This window comes from Triticum dicoccoides, chromosome 6A (assembly GCF_002162155.2).
Source record: "Triticum dicoccoides isolate Atlit2015 ecotype Zavitan chromosome 6A, WEW_v2.0, whole genome shotgun sequence".
NCBI classification, from domain to species: Eukaryota; Viridiplantae; Streptophyta; class Magnoliopsida; order Poales; family Poaceae; genus Triticum; species Triticum dicoccoides.
The window spans coordinates 425,879,491-425,904,822 of record NC_041390.1 but is presented as its reverse complement, the minus strand read 5'-3'; the positions used below and the strand labels follow the sequence as shown (position 1 = coordinate 425,904,822).

General features: G+C 46.8%; 1 pseudogene; it reads left to right on the top strand.

Annotated features, from left to right (window-relative positions):
• The first annotated feature begins 20,346 nt into the window (after positions 1-20,346).
• Positions 20,347-24,677, top strand: LOC119317105 (annotated as a pseudogene).
• Positions 24,678-25,332: the final 655 nt, after the last annotated feature.

Genomic DNA, 25,332 nt, shown 5'->3' with positions numbered 1-25,332 from the left:
CATTTCACCTAAGTTAGCTCAAAAACAATCCATTTCACCTTAGTTAGCTCAAAAAGATCCATTTCACCTTAGTTAGCTCATAAACGACCCATTTCAAGTAAGTTAGCTCATAAATGATCCATTTCACCTAAGTTATCTCATAAATGATCCATTTCACCTTAGTTAGCTCAAAAACTATTCATTTCACCTTAGTTAGCTCAAAAACGATGCCCTTCACCTTAGTTAGCTCATAAATGACCCATTTCAACTAAGTTAGCTCATAAATGATCCATTTCAACTAAGTTAGCACATAAACAACCCATTTCAACTTAGTTAGCTCATATATGATCCATTTCAACTAAGTTAGCTCATAAATGGCATATACTTCTTGTTCTAGTCTTCTTCTTGTTCTAGTCACCTATTTCTAACTTTCTTATTTACCATTTTGCAGATTTCATTCACTTCATGGAACCTAGCTTGCTATGATGGAGTGCTTGCTTTTCCTTTCATGAAACTTTGCATTGTATCTAGCTTGCTATGATGGAACTTCCTATTGTAATATGTATATTGATGGAACTTGCTTACGTATGAACAATGTGTATGGATGAAACTTATGTGATATGTGATATGAAACTTATGTGTTGGATATCTGATATGGAAATATATCTATATATGTCATATATATTTGCCCTGAAAATTGTTGGATTCAAAAAAACAGAAAAAAAAGAGCCAATATGCAGGCTCTTTGCCGTCTGCCACCGACGGCAAAGAGCTCTTTGCCATCAGCAGCGGATGGCAAAGAGGCCACGTGGCAGGCAGCTGTGCTTCCTGGGAGGCTGACCAATTTGGTCAGTTTGCCTACAGTGGCTGACGGCAAAGGCTTTGCCGTCCGCGGCGGACGGCAAAGAGCAAAAACTTTGCCTACAGCGGCGGACGGCAAAGGCCTGCCGTGTAGTGACGTCGGCTGACATCACACGGCGGACGGCAAATGCCTTCCGAAGTTTGTCGTCAGCGGCGGACGGCAAAGGCCTACCGTTAGCCACCTAACGGAGTAACAGCGCACTTATTGCCATCTGCACTCTTTGCCGTCCGCTGCTAATGGCAAAGGCTCCTTTGCCGTCAGCCGCCCGAAGCAGACGGCAAAGTACCTCTTTGCCAAACCTTACTTTGCCGTCACCTTTTGCCGTCCGCGGCGGACGGCAAAGACCTTTGCCGTTAGCATCCATGCCTTTGCCGTCCGCCATGGCTGACGGCAAAGTAGCTGATTCCTGTAGTGCATATCTTTCTCTGTGTCCGATTAAAACTCCATACCCATAAGTATTGCGTGAGTGTCAGCAATTGTGAAAGATTATATGATAGTTGAGTATGTGGACTTGCTGAAAAGATCTTATACATTGACTCTTTCCTATTTTATGATAAATTGCAATTGCTTCAATGACTGAGATTGTAGTTTGTTAGTTTTCAATAAAGTTTACGATTCATACTTGATATTGTGATTGAATTATTACTCTAGCATTAGAGATTATATGACAAAGAATTATATAAGTTGTTGTTCTAAGAATGATCATGATTCCCTCATGTCCGTATTTTATTTTTATCGACACCTCTATCCCTAAACATGTGGACATATTTTTCGATTTCGGCTTTTCGCTTGAGGACAAGCGAGGTATAAGCTTGGGGGGGTTCATATGTCCATTTTGCATCATGCTTTTATATCAATATTTATTGCATTATGGACTGTTATTACACATTATGTCACAATACTTATGCCTATTCTCTCTTATTTTACAAGGTTTACATAAAGAGGGAGAATGCCCACAGCTGGGATTCTGGGCTGGAAAAGGAGCAAATATTAGAGACCTATTCTTCACAAGTCCAAAAGTCCTGAAACTTCACGGAAGATGTTTGCCAAATATATAAAAAATACTGAGAACAAGAACTTCACCAGGGGGGCCACACCCTGCCCACGAGGGTGGGAGCGCGCCCTACCCCCCTGGGAGCGCCCCCCTACCTCGTGGGCCCCCTGGTGGCCCTCCGGTGACCATCTTCTGCTATATGGAGCCTTTCGATAGGAAAAAAATCATAAGCCATCTTCTCGGACGAAACTCCGCCGCCACGAGGCGGAACCTTGGCGGAACCAATCTAGGGCTCTGGCGGAGCTGTTCTGCTGGGAAACTTCCCTCCCGGAGGGGGAAATCATCGCCATCGTCATCACCAACGCTCCTCTCGTCGGGAGAGGGCAATCTCCATCAACATCTTCATCAGCACCATCTCATCTCAAAACCCTAGTTCATCTCTTGTATCCAATTCTTGACTCCAAGTCCGGGATTGGTGCTAGTTGTGTTGATTACTCTTTGTAGTTGATGCTAGTTGGTTTAATTGGTGGAAGATCATATGTTCAGATCCTATATGCATATTAATACCCCTCTGATTATGAACATGTTTATGCTTTGTGAGTAGTTACTTTTGTTCCTGAGGACATGGGAGAAGTCTTGCTATTAGTAGTAATGTGAATTTGGTATTCGTTCGATATTTTGATGAGATGTGTGTTGTCTCTCCTCTAGTGGTGTTATGTGAATGTCGACTACATGACACTTCACCATTATTTGGGCCTAGAGGAAGGCATTGGGAAGTAATAAGTAGATGATGGGTTGCTAGAGTGACAGAAGCTTAAACCCTAGTTTATGCGTTGCTTCGTAAGGGGCTGATTTGGATCCATATGTTTCATGCTATGGTTAGGTTTACCTTAATACTTTTGTTGTAGTTGCGGATGCTTGCAATAGAGGTTAATCATAAGTGGGATGCTTGTCCAAGTAAGGGCAGTACCCAAGCACCGGTCCACCCACATACCAAATTATCAAAGTACCGAACGCGAATCATATGAATGTGATGAAAACTAGCTTGACTATATTCCCATGTGTCCTCGGGAGCGCTTTACATCTTATAAGAGTTTGTCCAGGCTTGTCCTTTGCTACAAAAATGATTGGGCCACCTTGCTGCACCTTATTTACTTTTGTTACTTGTTGCTCGTTACAAATTATCTTATCACAAAACTATCTGCTACCACTTATTTCAGTACTTGCAGAGAATACCTTGCTGGAAACCGCTTATCATTTCCTTCTGCTCCTCATTGGGTTCGACACTCTTACTTATCGAAAGGACTACGATAGATCCCCTATACTTGTGGTTCATCAAATCCATTTTTAAACAGTTGCATTTCAATGGCTACAAACTTACAAAAGATGACTTAGGATGTTGTTAAGCCTGTTGCAATTAACAGTTGTATCCATTTTTTAATCTGTCCATTTGCTACCATGCTACTCTCCGCAGTCAAGATATACTAGAGATGCTGCCCCATTTTCTTTTTTGGTGGATGCTAACCCTGTTGTACTTAACATGCTTGTCCATGTACTTACGCGGGGTCATAACGGCCGATGTTGTTGTTTGCCGTCAAGGTTAGCTGCATCCCATGTCTTACAGTATTTCACATCATTTGTGCAATTGCAGTTTAACTTCTACCATTTACTGATTTCCTGTAGGTACACATGTCAGTGGCACTGATCCACGCTTCGACACGGAGGAACAGCTCGCCTCCACCGCCGCTGACTTTGGGCGGGCTCTGGCTAAGATGAAGTGCCCCAGCAACTACCTCTCAGGACTTACCAAGTATGTACCCACCAGTTTAATCTTACCAATACCAGTTGCAATTAATGGCTATGTTTTGTACTGTCGATGTATTAAGCATGTTGTAGTAAACATGGCTAACACATTTGAGCCATTTTCCCTACCTTTTTATAGACAACTGGGCCATTATCTTCTCTGGCAGCACCTGCCCTGTGATGTTCAACTCTGCCAGTTGCATTTTTATCACTACCGGTTTCAATGGCCATTAAGCATGTTGCAATTAACAGTTGTATCCATTTTTAAAGAGTTGTATTTCAATGGCTGCAAACTTACAAAACATGAATTAGGATGTTGTTAAGCATGTTGCAATTAACAGTTGTATCCATTTTTTAATCCGTCCCTTTGCTACCGTGCTACTCTTAATAAATGAAGATATCACTACAGATGCTGCCGTTTTATTACCATTTGCTATTTTTGGTGGATGTTAACCCTGTTGTAGTTAACATTGGCTTTCCATGTACTTACACAGGGCTACAATGGGCAATGCTATTGTTTGCCGTCGAGGTTAGCTGCGGCAATGCTGTTGTTTGCCGTCGAGGTTAGCTGCATCCCATGTCTTATACACCATCTATTCCTAAATATAAGTATTTTTAGATATTCCAATATAGACTACATAAGGAGCAAAATGAGTGAATCTAGATTCTAATCTAAACTATATCTATAATTCTATATACATCCGTATGTAGTTTATATTGAAATCTTAAAAAAATAGTTGTACTTAGGAACATAGGTAGTTGTATTTTACATCATTTGTGCAATCTCAGTTTAGCTTCTAACATTTACTGGTTGCTTGTAGGTACATATATGAGGGGTACTTATCCACGCTTCGATCCCTTTCGCGTATGGGGCAATGAGATATTCATGAACAAGCGTCAATTAAGGAAACTAAGAAAGATTGTTAGGCGAAAGAAACAGGTGATTGGAATTAAGCTCTTTATTTACACTTTGTCGAACACAACAATGAACTTTAGGATGGTAAGTAATGTGTTGCCTTTTCCCCTGCCCACAACAAGCTACTCTATTAGACCTCAGTATCTGATATTTTTCTCTTTTCAGTGGTTTCCGAAGCTATTTACTGATGATTACCTTGCAAACTACATGACCGGAGTGGAGGCAACTAAGGTTAAAGTATATAATTCATGCTACCATGATAATGCTCTAGAAGTCTTCCTGAAGGCAATGAAGGATGGGCGGGCGACCGTCACAAGCGGTTGGACAAAAGTCGTTTGTGCCTATGGCATGCAGGAAGGCACATTATGGGCATTCCGCTTCTTCAACAGCGTCGGCAGTCAAAATGATTTACACTTATCTCTTCACCTTTACCGCCTTTAAATATTGCGGTTCATTATAGTTAATTGCTGCCTAATCCTGTAATTACTGAACATATTGTACTAGAAATTTTATTTATTGATTGTTGTTGAACCATTGTGCTGAGAATTTGAATTGCACATTTCCTATTTGAAAATTTCCAATTAGAATAATAAATTACAGGCAAAAATAAAAATAGAACAAATGGTCATGGACCTTTGCAAACGATTCTAGGAGTAAAAGCGCTTGTGATGGATAGACCAATGCCACATAGTTTTCTACATCAAATCGTTTGTGATGTAGTTAATGAAAGCAAACAATTAACCAAGGCAGAGCATGTGTGATAGTTACACATTTCACACACGAGTGTATACATAAAACCGTGTGGGATGTACATCCGAACGGAAACGTTTTCCCTGGATTGACTGTGTGGGATGTACATAAGAACAAAAACGTATTCCTTGGATTGACTCCGTGTGATATACATACAAACGGAAATGTTTTTCTAGGATTCACCGTGTGGGATGTACATACCTACGGAAATGATTTTCTTTACCGTGTGGAATGTACATGCCTACGGAAATGATTTTCTCGAATTACCGTGTGGAATGTACATACCTACGGAAATGATTGGGTTATGATGCCTCGCCCGATCGCACACGGCCCCAGCCTGGGTCCCAGGAGGGCCCATCCCCGATGATTTCTGGGTCGTGTGGGAAGGACACCCTATCGCACACACTCACTTGGCGACGGTTCCAAATGCCATCACGGAAAGGGGTAAAAACCGTTTGTTTAGGACCGACGCGCACCAGTGTACGGTGGACATCACCAACGATGTAAAGGCGCTCAAGAATTCAGGCATCGCCTGTCAGAATCTTGTCGACATCCAGGGCCAATACAAGATCTGGGGTAGCAAGGAGCATGAGAAGGACTCACTGGTTCACCTCGTCGAGGCCATCATCGACCCCTACTACAGAGACATGAAGGATTCGTGCAACAAGGACAAGCGTGCCTGGCACTCGGCCTGGATGGAGAAACTTGACAAAGCTCACGTCGTGTACACGGCCAAGGAGGCGTACACGAGCTACGACATGTACAGGTGGATTGTTGTCATGAGGAAGTGTCTCCTTCCCCAAAACCGCCAGGGATCCTGCCGGAAGCAGATCAATGGCAAGCATCGTCGCAACAATAAGTAGATGATTAGATCATCATTTCTCCTACTTTAGTATGCATGTAATTGCTTTATTTGGTGTGTGGAAATGTTATGTGTGTAGTCACTTGTGTAATTGTATGCTTAATTTGGTTATGCAATGCTGTCATTTTAAGTATATATGTTGATACTCTGTAGACAGAGCGTAGATGTTGTGCGGACAAAGAAAATCACATCGCACACGGACTAAACAATGGAACCCGTCGGTGATGTTTTCATCAATCACTCACAGTTGTATACCAGCAATCGTTTGCTCACAACACACACGGCTTGTTAGCAGTAATCGTCTGTGTTGTTATCGGTCTTCGCACACATTTCTAATTACAAACCTGGTTGCCTCGTATCACACACATCTTGTTCATTTGAACCATTTCTGTTCTCATGTCTCAACACAAACAGTTCATCCGAGTGAACCGTATGCTGTATATCGCACACACCTTCATCTGGCTGCCCGTTTTTTTGTGTTGCCTAATCACAAACAGTTCATCCGAGTGAACTGTATGCTGTGTATCGCACACGTCTTCATCTGGCTGCTAGTTTCTTTTGTTCCTCCTCATCGCAAACAGTTAATTGAACTGAACCGCATCCCCTTCATCACACACGCAACTAAAATCTAAACCGTGTTTGATGCATCCTACATCGCAAACGTTTTGCACCTTTTTGACAGGTTTTTTACACCATCGTTTGCGATTACGGCATCGCACACAATTTCGTCGAAGAGTCTCTGATCGTAGTGTCGCGTTAGTAGCAGCCTGCAGTAGTGTGCCTCTCTGGGTGCTCGGGGTCCAAGGGGATCTTCTTTGTTTCTTTAGCCGACTGGAAGGAGCCCTGGGCCTCTGACTTTGTGGGGTCTGGCAATAGGTTTGGCTGCTTGCTGGCCATGGCCACCACTCGGTCCAGGAGTTTCTTCTCGGCGGCAATCACAAGGGACTCGGCCAACCGACTGCTAGCTGCAGCGTAGTTGGCCAACTTCTCAGTCTCCGGATATCATGATAATGCCCTTGGTCCCCGGCATCTTCATCTTGAGGTAGGCGTAATGCGGCACCGCCATGAACTTGGCTAGAGCTAGCCGACTTAGGAGTACATGATAAGGACTCTCCAGGTCAACCACCTCGAACCAAATTGCCTCGCGGCGGAAGTGATTGTCTCCAAAGATGCCATCTATTTTGATCTTGCCGCTTGGTGAGCAGGATAGGCTGGGCACAATGCCATGAAAAACAGTCCAACTAGGCTGGAGCTGCCTCTCTTTGATGCACAATTTCTTCATGGTGGCACGGTACAGGATGTTGATGCTGCTGCCGCCATCTATCAGAATCCGGGAGAAATGAGCAGCTCGCCTCTCCGTTGCAAGGGTGGCATCCAACACTAGGGAATATGAACCCGGAGAAGGCATTACTTCCGGGTGGTCCGCAAGGCTCTAGCTGATAGGCCTCTCAGACCAGTGCATGAACTCTGGGCAGCTGACGCAACGACGTTTACTTCACTGTGCTATTGACGTCGGCTGTGCCGGTCACCGGCCACACTAGTGAAGACTGTTGGAAATATGCCCTAGAGGCAATAATAAAATGGTTATTATTATATTTCTTTTTTCATGATAATTGTCTATTGTTCATGCTATAATTGTGTTATCCAGAAATCGTAATACATGTGTGAATACATAGACCACAACACGTCCCTAGTGAGCCTCTAGTTGACTAGCTCGTTGATCAAAGGATAGTCATGGTTTCCTGACTATGGACATTGGATGTCATTGATAACGGGATCACATCATTAGGAGAATGATGTGATGGACAAGACCCAATCCTAAGCTTAGCTCAAAGATTGTGTAGTTCGTTTGCTGTAGCTTTTCTGAATGTCAAGTATCATTTCCTTAGACCATGAGATTGTGCAACTCCCGGATACCGTAGGAGTGCCTTGGGTGTGCCAAACGTCACAACGTAACTGGGTGACTATAAAGGTACATTACAGGTATCTCCGAAAGTGTCTGTTGGGTTGGCACGAATCGAGACTGGGATTTGTCACTCCGTATGATGGAGAGGTATCTCTGGGCCCACTCGATAATGCATCATCATAATGAGCTCAATGTGATCAAGTGGTTGATCACGGGATCATGCATTACGACACGAGTAAAGTGACTTGCCGGTAACAAGATTGAACTAGGTATTGGGATACGACGATCGAGTCTCGGGCAAGTAACATACTGATTGACAAATGGAATTGTATACGGATTGATTGAATCCTCGACATCGTGGTTCATCCGATGAGATCATCATGGAGCATATGGGAGCCAACATGGGTATCCAGATCCCGCTGTTGGTTATTGACCGGAGAGGCATCTCGGTCCTGTCTGCATGTCTCCCGAACCCGTAGGGTCTACACACTTAAGGTTCAGTGACGCTAGGGTTGTAGAGATATTAGTATGCAGTAACCTGAAAGTTGTTCGGAGTCCCGGATGAGATCACGGACATCACGAGGAGTTCCGGAATGGTCCGGAGGTAAAGATTTATATATGGGAAGTCCAGTTTTGGCCATCGGGAAGGTTTCGGGGGTTACCGGTATTGTACCGGGACCACCGGAAGGGTCCCGGGGGTCCACCGGGTGGGGCCACCTATCCCGGAGGGCCCCATGGGTTGAATTAGGTGGGGAACCAGCCCCTAGTGGGCTGGTGCGCCCCTCCCCCTTGGGCCTGCCCTGCGCCTAGGGTTGGGAAACCCTAGGGGTGGGGGCGCCCCCCACTTGGCTTGGGGGGGAAGCCACCCTTGGTCGCCGCCCCCTTGGAGATCCATCTCCCTAGGGCCGGAGCCCCCCCCCAAGGCCCCTATATAAAGAGGGGGAGGGAGGGCAGCCGCACCCCTTGCTCTTGGCGCCTCCCTCTCCCTCCGTAACACCTCTCCTCCCCGCTTGCGCTTGGCGAAGCCCTGCCGGGATCCTGCTGCATCCACCACCACGCCGTCGTGCTGCTGGATCTTCATCAACCTCTCCTTCCCCCTTGCTGGATCAAGAAGGAGGAGACGTCTTCCTAACCGTACGTGTGTTGAACACGGAGGTGCCGTCCGTTCGGCACTAGGTCATCGGTGATTTGAATCACATCGAGTACGACTCCATCAACCCCATTCTCTTGAACGCTTCCGCACGCGATCTACAAGGGTATGTAGATGCACTCCTATCTCCCTCGTTGCTAGATGACTCCATAGATTGATCTTGGCGATGTGTAAAAAAATTTAAAATTCTGCTACGTTCCCCAACAATGGCATAATGAGCTAGGTCTATGCGTAGTTACTATGCACGAGTAGAACACAAAGCAGTTGTGGGCGTCGATATTGTCAATTTGCTTGCCGTTACTAGTCCTATCTTGATTCGGCGGCATCGTGGGATGAAGCGGCCCGGACCGACCTTACACATACGCTTACGTGAGACTAGTTCCAGCGACTGACATGCACTAGTTGCATAAGGTGGCTGGCGGGTGTCTGTCTCTCCCACTTTAGTCGGATCGGATTCGATGAACAGGGTCCTTATGAAGGGTAAATAGAAATTGGCAATTCACGTTGTGGTTTTGGTGTAGGTAAGAAACGTTCTTGCTAGAAACCTATAGCAGCCACGTAAAAACTTGCAACAACAATTAGAGGACGTCTAACTTGTTTTTGCAGCAAGAGCTTTGTGATGTGATATGGCCAAAGGATGTGATGAATGATATATGTGATGTATGAGATGATCATGTTCTTGTAATAGGAATCATGACTTGCATGTCGATGAGTATGACAACCGGCAGGAGCCATAGGAGTTGTCTTTATTTATTTATGACCTGCGTGTCAACATAAACATCATGTAATTACTTTACTTTATTGCTAAAGCGTTAGCCATAGTAGTAGAAGTAATAGATGACGAGACAACTTCAAGAAGACACGATGATGGAGATCATGATGATGGAGATCATGGTGTCATGCCGGTGACAACGATGATCATGGAGCCCCGAAGATGGAGATCAAAGGGAGCAAATGATATTGGCCATATCATGTCACTATTTGATTGCATGTGATGTTTATCATGTTTTACATCTTATTTGCTTAGAACGACGGTAGCTTGAATAAGATGATCCCTCGTAATAATTTCAAGAAAGTGTTCCCCCTAACTGTGCACCGTTGCGAAGGTTCATTGTTTCGAAGCACCACGTGATGATCGGGTGTGATTGATTCTAACGTTCGAATACAACGGGTGTAAGCCAGATTTACACATGCAATACACTTAGGTTGACTTGACGAGCCTAGCATGTACAGACATGGCCTCGGAACACGGAAGACCGAAAGGTCGAGCATGAGTCGTATAGAAGATACGATCAACATGAAGATGTTCACCGATGTTGGCTAGTCCGTCTCACGTGATGATCAGACACGGCCTAGTTAACTCGGATCATGTTTCACTTAGATGACTGGAGGGATGTCTATCTGAGTGGGAGTTCATTGAGTAATTTGATTAGATGAACTTAATTATCATGAACTTAGTCTAAAATCTTTACAATATGTCTTGTAGATCAAATGGCCCACGTTGTCCTCAACTTCAACGCATTCCTAGAGAAAACCAAGCTGACAGACAATGGCAGCGGACTGGGTCCGGAACCTGAGGATCATCCTCATGGTTGCCAAGAAAGATTATGTCTTATAAGCACCGCTAGGTGACGCACCTGTCCCAGAGAACCAAGACGTTATGAACGCTTGGCAGTCACGTGTTGATGATTACTCCCTTGTTCAGTGCGGCACGCTTTACAGCTTAGAACCGGGGCTCCAAAAGCATTTTGAGAGACACGAAGCATATGAGATGTTCGAAGAGCTGAAAATGGTTTTTCAAGCTCACGCCCGGGTCGAGAGATATGAAGTCTCCGACAAGTTCTTCAGCTGTAAGATGGAGGAAAATAGTTCTGTCAGTGAGCACATACTCAAAATGTCTGGGTTGCATAACCGCTTGACTCAGCTGGGAGTTAATCTCCCGGATGACGCGGTCATTGACAGAATCCTTCAGTCGCTTCCACCAAGCTACAAGAGCTTTGTGATGAACTTCAATATGCAGGGGATGGAAAAGACCATTCCTGAGGTATATTCAATGCTGAAATCAGCAGAGGTGGAAATCAAAAAGGAACATCAAGTGTTGATGGTGAATAAAACCACTAAGTTCAAGAAAAGCAAGGATAAGAAGAAATTCAAGAAGGACGGCAAGGGAGTTGCCGCGCCCGGTAAGCAAGCTGCCGGGAAGAAGCCAAAGAATGGACCCAAGCCCGAAACTGAGTGTTTTTATTGCAAGGGAAGTGGTCACTGGAAGCGGAACTGCCCCAATTACTTAGCGGACAAGAAGGCCGGCAACCCTAAAGGTATATGTGATATACATGTAATTATGTGTACCTTACCAGTACTCCTAGTAGCTCCTGGGTATTTGATATTGGTGCGGTTGCTCACATTTGTAACTCAAAGCAGGAGCTACGGAATAAGCGGAGACTGGCGAAGGACGAGGTGACGATGCGCGTCGGGAATGGTTCCAAGGTCGATGTGATCGCCGTCGGCACGCTGCCTCTACATTTACCTACGGGATTAGTTTTAAACCTCAATAATTGTTATTTAGTGCCAGCTTTGAGCATGAACGTTGTATCAGGATCTCGTTTAATTCGAGATGGCTACTCATTTAAATCTGAGAATAATGGTTGTTCTATTTATATGAGAGATATGTTTTATGGTCATGCTCCGATGGTGAATGGTTTATTCTTAATGAATCTCGAGCATAATGCTACACATATTCATAGTGTGAATACCAAAAGATGTAAGGTCGATAATGATAGTCCCACATACTTGTGGCACTGCCGCCTTGGTCACATAGGTGTCAAACGCATGAAGAGGCTCCATGTAGATGGACTTTTAGAGTCTCTTGATTACGAATCATTTGACACGTGCGAACCGTGCCTCATGGGTAAAATGACCAAGACTCTGTTCTCAGGAACAATGGAGCGAGCAACCAACTTATTGGAAATCATACATACTGATGTGTGCGGTCCAATGAGTGTTGAGGCTCGCGGTGGCTATCATTATGTTCTCACCCTCACTGATGACTTGAGTAGATATGGGTATGTCTACTTAATGAAACACAAGTCTGAGACCTTTGAAAAGTTCAAGGAATTTCAGAGTGAGGTTGAGAATCAACGTGACAAGAAAATCAAGTTCTTGCGATCAGATCATGGGGGAGAATACTTGAGTCACGAATTTGGCACACACTTAAGAAAATGTGGAATAGTTTCACAACTCACGCCGCCTGGAACACCTCCGCGTAATAGTGTGTCCGAACGTCGTAATCGCACTCTATTGGATATGGTGCGATGTATGATGTCTCTTACCGATTTACCGCTGTCATTTTGGGGCTATGCTTTAGAGACTGCCGCATTCACTTTAAATAGGGCTCCGTCGAAATCCGTTGAGACGACACCATATGAATTATGGTTTGGGAAGAAACCTAAGCTGTCGTTTCTAAAAGTTTGGGGATGCGATGCTTATGTCAAGAAACTTCAACCTGAAAAGCTCGAACCCAAGTCGGCATAATGCATCTTCATAGGATACCCTAAAGAAACTGTTGGGTATACCTTCTACCTCAGATCCGAAGGCAAGATCTTTGTTGCCAATAATGGGTCCGTTCTAGAGAAAGAGTTTCTCTTGAAAGAAATAAGTGGGAGGAAAGTAGCACTTGGTGAAGTATTACCTCTTGAACCGGTAAGTGGCACAGCTCAAGAAAATATTCCTAAGGTGTCTGCACTGACTAGAGAGGAAGTTAATGATGATGATCATGAAACTTCAGATCAAGTTACTACTGAACTTCATAGGTCCACGAGGACACATTCCGCACCAGAGTGGTACGACAACCCTGTCTTGGAAATCATGTTGTTAGACAATGGTGAACCTTCGAACTATGAAGAAGCGATGGCGGGCCCGGATTCCGACAAATGGCTGGAAGCCATGAAATCCAAGATAGGATCCATGTATGAAAACGAAGTATGGACTTTGACTGACTTGCCTGATGATCGGAGAGCCATAGAAAATAAATGGATCTTTAAGAAGAAGACAGACGCGGATGGTAATGTGCCCATCTATAAAGCTCGGCTTGTCGCTAAGGGTTATTGACAAGTTCAAGGGGTTGACTACGATGAGACTTTCTCACCCGTAGCGAAGCTGAAGTCCGTCTGAATCATGTTAGCAATTGCCGCATTCTATGATTATGAGATATGGCAAAATGGACGTCAAAATGGCATTCCTTAATGGTTTCCTTAAGGAAGAATTGTATATGATGCAGCCGGAAGGTTTTGTCGATCCTAAGAATGCTGACAAGGTGTGCAAGCTCCAATGCTCGATTTATGGGCTGGTGCAAGCATCTCGGAGTTGGAACATTCGTTTTGATGAGATGATCAAAGCGTTTGGGTTTACGCAGACTTATGGAGAAGCCTGCATTTACAAGAGAGTGAGTGGGAGCTCTGTAGCATTTCTCATATTGTATGTGGATGACATACTGTTGATGGGAAATGATATAGAATTCTTGGAAAGCATAAAGGCCTACTTGAACAAGTGTTTTTCAATGAAGGACCTTGGAGAAGCTGCTTATATATTAGGCATCAAGATCTATAGTGATAGATCGAGACGCCTCATTGGTCTTTCACAGAGTACGTACCTTGACAAGATATTGAAGAAGTTCAAAATGGATCAGTCAAAGAAGGGGTTCTTGCCTATATTGCAAGGTACGAGATTGAGCACGGCTCAATGCCCGACTACGGCAGAAGATAGAGAAAAGATGAGTGTCGTCCCCTATGCCTCGGCCATAGGTTCTATCATGTATGCTATGCTGTGTACCAGACCTGATGTAAACCTTGCCATAAGTTTGGTAGGAAGGTACCAAAGTAATCCCGGCATGGAACACTGGACATCGGTCAAGAATATCCTGAAGTACCTGAAAAGGACTAAGGACATGTTTCTCGTGTATGGAGTTGACGAAGAGCTCGTCGTAAAGGGTTACGTCGATGCTAGCTTCGACACAGATCTGGATGACTCTAAGTCACAAATCGGATACGTGTATATTTTGAATGGTGGGGCAGTAAGCTGGTGCAGTTGCAAACAAAGCGTTGTGGCGGGATATACATGTGAAGTGGAGTACATGGCAGCCTCGGAGGCAGCACAAGAAGCAGTCTGGGTGAAGGAGTTCATTACCGACCTAAGAGTCATACCCAATGCATCGGGCCCGATGACTCTCTTCTGTGACAACACTGGAGCTATTGCCCTTGCCAAGGAGCCCAGGTTTCACAGGAAGACCAGGCATATCAAGCGTCGCTTCAACTCCATTCGTGAAAGTGTTCAAAATGAAGACATAGAGATTTGTAAAGTACATACGGACCTGAATGTGGCAGATCCGTTGACTAAACCTCTCCCTAGAGCAAAACATGATCAACACCAGAACTGCATGGGTGTTCGATTCATCACAATGTAACTAGACTATTGACTCTAGTGCAAGTGGGAGACTGTTGGAAATATGCCCTAGAGGCAATAATAAAATGGTTATTATTATATTTCTTTGTTCATGATAATTGTCTATTGTTCATGCTATAATTGTGTTATCCGGAAATCGTAATACATGTGTGAATACATAGACCACAACACGTCCCTAGTGAGCCTCTAGTTGACTAGCTCATTGATCAAAGGATAGTCATGGTTTCCTGACTATGGACATTGGATGTCATTGATAACGGGATCACATCATTAGGAGAATGATGTGATGGACAAGACCCAATCCTAAGCTTAGCTCAAAGATCGTGTAGTTCATTTGCTGTACCTTTTCTGAATGTCAAGTATCATTTCCTTAGACCATGAGATTGTGCAACTCCCGGATACCGTAGGAGTGCCTTGGGTGTGCCAAGCGTCACAACGTAACTGGGTGACTATAAAGGTACATTACAGGTATCTCCGAAAGTGTCTGTTGGGTTGGCACGAATCGAGACTGGGATTTGTCACTCCGTATGACGGAGAGGTATCTTTGGGCCCACTCAGTAATGCATCATCATAATGAGCTCAATGTGATCAAGTGGTTGATCACGGGATCATGCATTACGGCATGAGTAAAGTGAGTTGCCGGTAACGAGATTGAACTAGGTATTGGGATACCAACGATCGAGTCTCGGGCAAGTAACATACCGATTGACAAAGGGAATTGTATACGGATTGATTGAATCCTCGACATCGTGGTTCATCTGATGAGATCATCGTGGAGCATGTGGAAGCCAACATGGGTATCCATATCCCGCTGTTGGTTATTGACCGGAGAGGCGTCTCGGTCATGTCTGCATGTCTCCCGAACCCGTAGGGTCTACACACTTAAGGTTCAGTGACGCTAGGGTTGTAGAGATATTAGTATGCAGTAACCCAAAAGTTGTTCTGAGTCCCGGATGAGATCACGGACATCACGAGGAGTTCCGGAATGGTCCGGAGGTAAAGATTTATATATGGGAAGTCCAGTTTTGGCCATCGGGAAGGTTTCGGGGGTTACCGGTATTGTACCGGGACCACCGAAAGGGTCCCGGGGGTCCACCGGGTGGGGCCACCTATCCCTGAGGGCCCCATGGGTTAAATTAGGTGGGGAACCAGCTCCTAGTGGGCTGGTGCGCCCCCCTTGGGCCTGCCCTGCGCCTAGGGTTGGGAAATCCTAGGGGTGGGGGCACCCCCCCACTTGGCTTGGGGGGGGGAAGCCACCCTTGGCCGCCGCCCCCTTGGAGATCCATCTCCCTAGGGCCGGCGCCCCCCAAGGCCCCTATATAAAGAGGGGGAGGGAGGGCAGCCGCACCCCTTGCTCTTGGCGCCTCCCTCTCCCTCTGTAACACCTCTCCTCCCCGCTTGCGCTTGGCGAAGCCCTGCCGAGATCCTGCTGCATCCACCACCACGCCGTCGTGCTGCTGGATCTTCATCAACCTCTCCTTCCCCCTTGCTAGATCAAGAAGGAGGAGACGTCTTCCTAACCGTACGTGTGTTGAACGCGGAGGTGCCGTCCGTTCGGCACTAGGTCATCGGTGATTTGAATCACGTCGAGGTCGACTCCATCAACCCCGTTCTCTTGAACGCTTCCGCACGCGATCTACAAGGGTATGTAGATGCACTCCTCTCTCCCTCGTTGCTAGATGACTCCATAGATTGATCTTGGTGATGCGTAAAAAAATTTAAAATTCTGCTACGTTCCCCAACAAAGACGACGTAAGCTCCATGCTCTTTGGGGTATTCATCTTGGACCGCCCCGACTGCTGGGCGAGCCGCCGACTGCTGGGGAGGAGGCGGCGGCTGGCCAGCAGGTGGAGGAGGTAGCAGTCCTTCGCCCTTGGAGATTCAAGTGAGCCAGTGGCACTTCTGGGTGGTGTGGTTGGACAGCTTCGTGCCGCTATGGAATTTGCAGGGAGCATCAAGGGTTTGCTCATAGGAGAAAGCGGGCAGCCAAGCAGGCTTTCCGCCCTTCTGACGCTTGGGGCCGGGTTGTCCCTCCGGCTGCTGGTCCTCAACTATCGCCATCTGCCGACTGGTGGAAGCTGGCTGCGGGGACTTGCGCTTGTTGTCGTTCTGCTGCTGGCGCCGATTGTTGTCACCAGATGGCGTCCGGGGAGCCGGTGGGAGCAATTTTCCGGTCGCGTCCACTTGGAGCTCCGACTTCATGGAGGAGTCGGCCGTGGCGTACTTGTCTGCTATGATCAGCAACTTGTCGAGGGTAGCCGGCTCATCACAGAGGAGTCGGTGCTTGAGCAAGGTGCCCTCTCGGCATCCGGCAGTGAAGTACTCAATGGCTTGCACATTGTGCACCCCTTCGCAGGAGTTGCGTAGTTCGGCCCACTGCGTCAAGTAGTCACGCGTGGACTCGGTGGAGCCTTGGACGCACAGAGAAAGCTGGCGAGCCTTGGGCGGCCGCTTGTAGGTGCTGGTGAAGTTACGGATGAAGACTTCGGTGAAATCTACCCAGCTGTTAACGCTGTGGGGCTTCAGGCTATTCAGCCATGTCTGGGTCGTGCCCTGGAGCATGAGCGGAACGTACTTCACAGCAACACACTTGTTGCCGTTTGCTATATTGACACCCGTGGAGTAATCCACCAGCCAATCCTCCAGCTTCACGGAGCCGTTGTACTTGGGCGTATATCTTGGGAGCCTAACCGGTCGCCGAGTGTCGGGTGGTCAACAGGCGACGGGGAAGCATGCCTCTCTCGACGAGGAGGGGGAGGAGGCGGAAGATCGTCCCGTCGTTCCACTGCTCGAGGGCGGTCGTCTTGGTCACGCCCGATGGTGATGTGCGTCCGGCTGCGGCTCTCTGTCTCTTCGGTCGCGGTTGCCGCCTGTCGACGACGGGAGGTCGCGCCATGCTCTCGGCGAGGGGGGAGGTTTTCAGCATGCTGGCTGGGTTCCTCCACGCGGCAGCCGGCCTCTTGCTGCGCAGCGGCCGCGTCGATGAGTTGTTGAACGTGCCCCGTTATGCAGCGGCGCTCGTCGCCCTCCAGGTGGTCCAGCTCATCTGCTGCCGCCTGGACAGCTCGTATGTTCTCCACAGGCATGGCATAGACAGGGCGGTCTACCCCAAACATGCTGGCAACGGCAGCGCCGCGCTGTCGGACCGTGCCTACATGGCTGGGCCCGCCAGCAGCTGGCGTGCCGCCAACGGCGCGGTCAATCTCGCACTGGAAGGCCTCGGAGAGGCGTCTCATGGTAGCCAATTGCGTTCTTAGCGAGCGAGACGCGGCAGGCTTCTAGCATCTTGGCGTTGGCATCTGCCGTGATTGGTGTGGATAGGTCCCGCATTGCCGCCTGCAGCGGGTCCTGGGTGGCTCCGCCGGAGGCACCGTCATGGCCGATGACAAGCACCTCCGTGACAGTGCTGCCGCCGCTCTCCGCGCGAGGGAGTGGGTCGTCAATGACCACCATGTTGGCGGGGAAGGAGTCGAAGGAAGCCGCGTCGGTGTCGACAAGTATCGGGTCGGTGGAGCCAACCGACTCTAGGTCAGTGGCGGGCTCGTTGGCGATGTGAAGCTTGCCAAGGAGGTTGACGAAGCAGCTCTCGGAGCTGGCTGCTCCCGCGTCGGGTGCGGGCTCGTCGGAGAGGCGGATCTTGCCGACGAGATCAGCAAGGCTGGCCGCCGTGCAAGCGACTTCTGCGCCATGCAGCGCGTCGGCGCAAACGTCATCGGGTGTGCCGGGCTGGCTGCACTCGTTAGGGAGGAAAAGTGTTCCCGTCCAGAATAGATGTCCGGACGATGGTGCACCTAGCCCCAAGGTGGGCGCCAAATGTCGAGGGGTGTCGTGTGACATATGCCAAAGGATGGCTTATCATGGTGTGGGAGAGTAACACATCGTCGGTGCCTAGAAACGGGATAAGGCGTAGATAGGTACGCCGACGCATCTTACCCAGGTTCGGGGCTCTCCTAGGAGATAACACCCCTAGTCCTGCTTTGCGGGGTCTCCGCATGATCACTATCTTAACAAGTAGCTATAAGCTTGCTCCTTGAGCTGTATGGCTAGAGGAGGAAGAAGGGCAAGGCTAGCTCTACTCCTCTCTCTATGTGTGTGTTATCTAAGAGGCTGAACCCTTTGCATGGGCGTCCTGAGGGGTTTATATAGGCCTACCCTCCGGGGTACAATGGTAATCTGGCTGGGCGTAGGACCCATCCGTCAGTGTCTGTGGTGCCCGACTTCTCCGCCGGCTGCTGGGGCCCGCCGCCTGGTGGGTCCCACTAGTTGTTTTGTACTTGATCGACAGGCCATGCCCGTCGCTCGCGGGTCCTGCCAGCTGCTTAGCACTGTAGCAGCGCCACTGATGATGTGTGCTTTGTCGGGGGAGCGTGGCTACAATGCCGCTGCCTGACGGGCGTTTACTATAGCAATTCCCCATCACTTCTGATTAATGGCGCACAGACTTTGAGGGAAGGGGAGGGTCGACTGCTGGGAGTCGGCCTCCCCCTCGCCGACTGGTCAGGGCCTGCCATCTTCTAGCTTCTCACAGACAAATAGGGCCCGCCGCCTATAGGTCGTACCAACGGCCCGTAGTGGGAGCATGGCTCCTCTTGTCATGGGTCACATGGCAACAGTGTCGCGTCGGGCAGGGGATGTCCGCTCGGCACGTAACACTGTGGCCATGCTCAGCCCTGGATTTGGGGGTGGCAGGCTATACTGTAGTCACGCCTCGTCTCCTCATCATAATGACATGTAAACTTTGAAGGAGAGGGGGTCCGACTATCAGAAGCCGGCCTCCCTGGAGGCCACCTGGTAGGAGTCGGCCCACCTCATGGCCGTCCTCTGGGCCCCGCCGCTGTCTATCAGCCGGCCGCTTGGACCAGCCGGTCCAAAGAAGACGACTATTCATCTTTGTGGTTTGAGGGACGTAGCCGGCTCCGATGTCTTGAAATATTAGGGGGAGCGGATGAGGCTATCCGTGGTCATTTACTCCGACAGTGAGTGAACGAAAGAAACGAAGTATGGACTTTTCCATTATGAGTAAAGATTTTTTTAGAAAATACTCCCTCCATTCTAAATTACTTGTCTTGGATTTGTCTAGATACGGATGTATATAGACTCATTTTAGTGCTAGATACATCCGTATCTAGACAAATCTAAGACAACTAATTCGGAACGGAGGGAGTAGTACCAACGAAATGATCTATGTGTGGCCCACAATTTAAAACTCACCGAGCCGCACCGATAGAATCCCCCTCGCTTCTCGCCGGGGCCAGTTTGATCCGTCCGCCTCCATGCCTGCTCCAGTCTCCATGACGACCTAGGTGTTTCTTCTCTCCTCGATCGACCGCGGACGGTTCTCCTAACCTTCTTCTCAGCCACCTTCCTCTCGTCTCCTCGTCGGTTGGAGCCGCGCGCACTCGCCGCCGACGCCTACACGCCGCGCGCCCTGCCCTCGCCGTACGCCTTGGGTTAGGTATGTCCCCTTCTCAATTCTCAGTTATGCCCTTGTTTTTTTTTTGGCTGAGAGTTGAGATATCTGGTAATTTAGACGTCGACTCCATCGATTAACCCTTACAAATCTTGACGCATTATGAATTCCTTGTTCAACAGACTAGGCAGTTCTTTTTTAAATTGTCTATTTTGAGAGTTGGCTAGCTCTTGTGTTTTGCTGACGCTCAGCCACGTATGCAGATCATGGAGGGCCAGCCCATGGTGAGCTATTCGGCAGGATCAGTGAACTCTGTTGTCTACAAGCTCACCAAGCTAAAGGATTGCTCCCTTGTAATTGAAGGGTTACAAAAGGATCTTATGATTCTTTTGGAGAGTTTCAGCCAAGTGGTTGTGTTGCCAAGTAAGATGAATTGGCAAGTCCAAGTGTGGATGAAAATTGTGAGGGAGTTGGTCTTCGACATCGAGGACTGGATCGATCAGATGCCGGCGATGCCAAACACAGGGGGCAAACTAGTGGATTTAGAAGATGAAGTGAAAAGATTCAAGGCCCGGATCGAGCACGAGTGTGAGCTCTGTGAAAGATACGGTCTTCGTTATTGAAGTGTCGTCTGAACTTCGTGATCCTGCTTCTTTACCCGGCCACACCCAAGTTACAGTTGCTTCTCATATACTTTTCGAGGAGAAAACTGCCCTTGTCGGGATGGAAGTTCCAATGGATGAGCTTGTCAAGCATCTCACTGGTGAGCATGAGAAGCGGCGGAAGGTGGTTTCCATCCTCGGGGTGGAAGGCCTTGGTAAGACTACTCTTGCCAAGGAGGTTTATTCAAAGATTCAAGGGAACTTTGAGTGCCGAGCTTTTGTTACTCTTGGCCGGAGACCATCCATTAGGGAGACTGTGCAGGAAATACTTTGTCAAGTAAACCCCTCTGCAGAAAAGAAAATAAACCTGAAGATTGATCCTAGGCATGGAAGGGGCGCAGCCCCGGATCTGAAAAAACTCCTCACTGAGCTTTGGAAGTACCTCGCCACAAAGAGGTACTGCCTTGCAGTTTAATTACCTCTTCCTTATCTAGGTTTCTTGACTTGACGTAGGAAGTTGAAATTTCGGGAAATAAACCATGTACCCAGCCCAGAATGCATCTTGAGGAAAGCACTCGTAATGGTAGATATGTTTTGTTCAACGTAGTATGTACTTCTTAGGCATCTGAACTTTTATATATTAAACTTCATTTGGGAAGAGAATCAACTAGTTAGAGGGGTGGTTGTACACCCAGCCTACCAAGGATCGAATTCCAGGTGGCAATACTTGGGTGTTCTTTTGTTACAAAGTAGTCAAATTCACTTAGATCTTCTCATCTTAGGTTGTGCTTGGTTTTTGTCCAAGGCTGCCATACCAAAAGATTGATTATCCAAACTTTGGTAAAGGCTTTTCTTCCCTATGGATTGGCCAACATTGGCTAAAAGAATGAACTAGAGTTGGCAAAAGAGCATTGCCATGCCAAAAATTTGGCCCTCGGTCCACCCGAAGATTTAGGTTCTTTTTTATTAATGTATCTACACTGCTTTTTTGGTCAAATCAACAGCACATGTCTGATGCTGATATCTTTTTAGGTGGCACACCCTAATGTCCCTGGCTCTAGTATGACCTCATCTAAAAAAAGATCAATGTTTTGATCATGGTCGAAAGCCGAAAAATTGACAGGGTACACTTTGGCCACAAACCAAATATACCCTTAATCCAATATTTGACAACCCTCTCATTTTCTTCGTAGTAGGAAAATTGTTTTTTTTTTAGGAGAAATTTCTCGACATCAGCCAATAGATGGTGTATGCTTTCTGTTTCATGGTTATCGTGGAAGTTTCTAAGGGAATCTGCAATAGAAATTGATACATGCTTACATAAATCAGTTTCATGTAAAAAAAAGTTACATAAATCAATTTGAAAACCAAAACGGTAACTGGTAGCTGCTCGGTCGGTGTTGAGTAGCGATTAAACAGTGAATCGTCCGATATTTGTAACTTTGCGAATTTCTATGTATGTGAAGTTGGATATTTATATTTGAATTTTTCGCACCGTCCGTCATATCTTACTTTTTGAATTGTCATAGTAGCTTATACTGATATGTCATTTAATATGTCAGGTATTTCATCTTAGTGGATGGCTTATGGAGCACACAGGCTTGGAAAATTATCAATTCTGCTTTGCCCAACGAGAATAATGGAAGCAGGGTATTGACAACAACATGCATCAGTGCTGTTGCTCAACGTTGTTCTGTACATCCCATGGATATCTATCGGATTGAGCCACTTAACGAGGAGATGTCTGCAAGATTATACCTGAAATTAATTCGGCAAAAAGAATGGCCGGCTGATCATGCTGAAGTAACCAAAAACATGTTTAAAATGTGTGGTGGCATGCCATTGGCCCTAGTTCTTGCAGCTGGCTTATTAGCAGCAAAATGCAAACAACTACCAGAGCCCGAGATATCTGTTGTCTCATCAGTGGAGCAATATTCCAAATCAGATGGGATTATGAAGACACTGCAGATGAGTTATGATGCTTTGTCTTTGCCTCTGAGGTCTTGCTTGTTGTACCTGAGTGTCTTTCGAGGAGGTTGCACCATCAAGAAGGACCGTCTGATACGATTATGGATTGCTGAAAGACTTATCCCTCGAAAAGATGATGAAAGAAGAGCTCAAGAAATAAGAGGTGATGGAGGAGAAGAAACGAGAGTTGAAGGAGGTGAAATCATAGGATATGAAGAAAATGGAGGTAAAGAAACAGGAGACGAAAAAAGCTTGTGGGAGACAGGGCAGCTCTACTTCAAAGAGCTTATCATCAGGAGACTGATTCAACCTGTGTTCAACTACAATGATGACCAGCCAGTGAGTTGCACCGTTCATGGTGTGATTCTTGATTTCATCAATTCTTTGTCGAGCAAAGGTAACTTTGTTACAGTTGGTGGTGCTCATTTGAGCACAGACATGGTTCGGCGATTCTCGCTAGACTGCTTTAACAACAATGACGAAGACAGAGATGCCACCTTGGCGTCATTTGCTATGCACTTATCTAGAGTGCGATCTATGATTGTTTTGGGTGATATTGAAGGGATAGCTGGTCGTTCGGCCCTCACATTATCTGGAAAAATCGATGGGACTCCTGTTCTTCCATCCTTCAAACTTTTAAGAGTACTTGATCTGGAAGGTACTTATCATTTGAGAAGCCGCCATCTTCAAGGCATCGGGGGATTGGTTCTGCTGAGATACCTGGGGGCTGCAGAGACTGCAATCGATTCTTTACCAGAGGAAATCGGAGAACTAGGGCAGCTGGAGACCCTGAATTTGAGGAAGACAAAAATGCTGAGCACTTTGCCTACTTCTATAGCTAAGCAGAAAATGTTGGCACATCTGCTAATTGACGGCACCGTCAAACTGCCTAGCGAAATCCTGAAAATGCAAGGATTAGAAGAAGTATCAACTGTTGGTGTCTACAGTAGCAGGTCAATTGATTCAGTGGCAGAGCTCTTGAGGAAGTCGGAGCGGCTGAGGGTCCTTGGCATAAGATTGGATGGGTCACACTTATCTAATGATAACGGGAGTGTCAGGACTTTCCTCATGGAGGTTACAAGGTCTAATAAGCTTACTTGCCTATCACTTGATTGCCTCAATTTTGGTTTGCTTGACATACCGCTGGAGTTCCCTCCATCTGATCAGCTCTGAAGATTTCAGCTGAAAATCTCGGTTCCAGTCCTCGGACGGACTGCACACAGGATGGCCTCTCTTGTCAGCGTTACCCACTTGGATATTGAAATTGTTCGATTAGAAGATGAAGCTGTCCGTGCCCTGGGAGGTTTGCCTCATCTAGTCCTTCTCAAGTTAGTTTCTTCAGGTGGCATAAGATTCAGCTCACAACTCAAATGGAACCCAGAAGGCAGGTGCAAAGTCGGCGTGGACCAGGGCTTTAAGTGTGTGAAAGTATTATCGCTCATATGCCGATCTGGTGGGACGGAGCTGGAGTTCACACCAGGAGCCATGAAGGAGCTACAGAGGCTGACGCTCGACTTCAGCGCACGGGAAGCACTGTGTATCTATGAGCATCTCTCTTCCCTCACACGAGTCCATGCCATGATTAGCTGCAAATGTGCTGTAGCTTCGGAGGTGAATACTGTGAAGGATGCGATACGAGAACAAGCAGGTAACTTGTCTAGCAAACCCACGATCGAATTTACCACAATAAATGAACACATGATAATTCCTGATCACAAAGCAAAGACAGCAGCAGTTTCCCCTAAAATTTGGTTAAACGGGTGTATCAACTTCAGACAAACTGCCTAGCATCGTAAGAGGTCAGGATGGAGTCAATTTTAATCACATGTGGCTGAAGCACTCATGCAGAACAGGACACGCGACTTCGTCTTCTTCTCTAGTACTCCCTCCGTTCCGAATTACTTGTCGCAGGTATGGGTATATCTAGATGTATTTTAGTTTTAGATATATCCATTTATATGACGAGTAATTTGAAACAGAGGGAGTAGTACTAAGTAAAATCTTTTACGTGTTGTAACCCGCAAGTGTAGTGGTATGTACTTTTTTTTTCAAAAAGGAGGACTTCCCCTGCGTCTGCATCAAAATGATGCATGAAGCCATTTTATTGATGTGAAGTTCCAAAACAAAGTCTCAAGTTCCAAAAAGCTCACAAAAAGAGCATGAAACAAATCAGTAAAAAGAGAACTGCCACAGCCGGTGAAAAATAAGCCAAGATGACTAAATACCTATCCTATTCGCCATCCAAGCCGGTTGTAGATAACCCGTACTGCCATCTTTCACCGGTTGCACCCAATATCTAAAAGCTCCCTGGAGTCCGCATGCTTAAGTAACGACCACGTACGGATCCAAGCAGTGGCTCTGTGTATCTTGTTAAAGATAATATCATTTCTGTAGTTCAATATAGCCCAAAATAATGCGCATATCCCTATCCGAATATGTCCCACAATATATGATTCCACTTCGGTTAGCCACGTCCCAAATAACGTGTCTATACTAATCGGAGGACTAACATTAAAGGCTATATATATCGTGCGCAGAGTTGTTTCGTGAGAGGACAATGCCACAAAAATAACATCGTGAACTACCCACCCATCTTCTTTTTACCAATTTATCCTTGGTTAAAATCACTTCCTTGTGGACAAACCACATGAAGATTTTGATTCTTAGCGGAAC